This window comes from Bactrocera latifrons, unplaced genomic scaffold (assembly GCF_001853355.1).
Source record: "Bactrocera latifrons isolate USDA-ARS-PBARC rearing strain unplaced genomic scaffold, ASM185335v1 scaffold_300, whole genome shotgun sequence".
Classification (NCBI taxonomy): Eukaryota; Metazoa; Arthropoda; class Insecta; order Diptera; family Tephritidae; genus Bactrocera; species Bactrocera latifrons.
The window spans coordinates 261701-263259 of NW_017536631.1; the positions used below are offsets into that span (position 1 = coordinate 261701).

Below are 1559 nucleotides of genomic sequence, written 5' to 3' on the forward strand. Positions count from 1 at the left end.
ATGGTATTCAATTAGGTCGATGTTTAGTTCTTATCAGAACAAAAATCTTTGAATTTAAAATAAATATACGCAGAAATCACTCTCAAATAAAATTTTTTTCATTAAACCCGATGAAAGGAGCACAATGTCAAAGTTTATCTAGCAGCAGTTTTTCTTTGGTTCTATATGTACAAGTAAATATCCCAAATAGCTACGGCTACCTGAAACTCTAATAGATTGAAAGAACTAGCGCCGAAACGAATCATACACACTGTGTAACTCTTAAGGAATTTGCGTAAGAAAGAGGTAACCGACCGTGTACGTGTACGTGTACACAAAAGTTTCGGTTAGAATTGTCGATTGGGCCTTAAGAAACTTTAACAGAAATATCTGGTAGCGCTGTGGAGTAATTAACCGGTGAGTGATTTGCAAGGATAATTCTCAAAAATGTTTATGAACTCTCTACAAACTTAGTATCTCGAGAATAGAAGAACATTTTATTCGCATGATCAATGCTTGTGCATTTTGGAATGAATTTTGTTTATTTTCCGAAACGTGATTAAGTTCAAAACTAATAGAAGGCACGATTGACAGAGCAACGTCGTAAGTTAAACACATTTGTTTTTGTTTCTATGTTACCTCCATACATTCTATAGCGTATGGCTACTTTCTATATTTTATAATGTTATATGTTTTTAATAATTTAAATAACGGTCATATTGTATTTCTCATGTTTGCTTGTTTGTGTGTWATATGATATTTCTATGAAAATAATTACATTTTTAGAAGTTTGTAAAATATTTTAGTAGAAACTTTGCTGGCCAACTCATAAACCAAAGCAATGCACGAAGAAGTGATGATCATGCTGCTCCATGATACCTTGGGCTAATGGGTTGAAATGTTAATTGTAGTTTCCAAGTTAATTATTTCAATATATTGAGTTTCGCGTGGTCGCGACATGCTGGATTATGCTCAGGAACAAGTATTGTGTTCTTATTCGTAATGGCCTATTCACATAGAATTTTCCCCGCTTTGACAATTCATACATTATAACAAAGCAAAGGTTATTCCTTTCGATGCTACTCGTTACTAAAATTGGCGACTGTTGCTTGGCAAAGCGTAAAAAAATGAGAGTTGCCGATTTTATGAGGTATCATTTTGTACTCATACAAATGCGTACATCGAACTTTTCTGTCAAAATACATGTCTAAAGTAAAGCGAAGCCAAAGTTCCATGTGAATTGAACAGAACGCTCAGTGTTCAAAGGCAAACGAAAATTAGGCAGAGTTTAGACGGAGTGCTCAACATTAAAAATATTTCTAACAAAAGCTTCGTGTGTAAACGCGGCCCAACGCAGACAAATGTGGAAACATTTACATGAGTGTTCATATTTTTATTATTAAAAATATGGCAATACTATTTTTACTTTTGGGTATACTGTTTTGAATACACCCTGTTGGTGCTAAAAATTCTTTTTAAAGCAGGTCCTTTGCAATTAAGTGAGAAATAATTCCTTATGCGCAGTATTACATTTGTCTAAAATCATTTATTGTTTTAGAGCTTTAATAATCAAGGTTAGT

General features: G+C 33.3%; 1 protein-coding gene across 1 annotated transcript in view; it reads left to right on the forward strand.

Moving 5' to 3' along the window:
* Positions 1-1422: 1422 nt before the first annotated feature.
* LOC108970567 (nucleosome assembly protein 1-like 1) overlaps positions 1423-1559 on the forward strand; it is a gene marked incomplete at its 3' end in the record, with an annotated part of 2243 nt that continues 2106 nt past the window's right edge. Inside the window, 1 exon segment of the mRNA XM_018936026.1 lies at positions 1423-1553.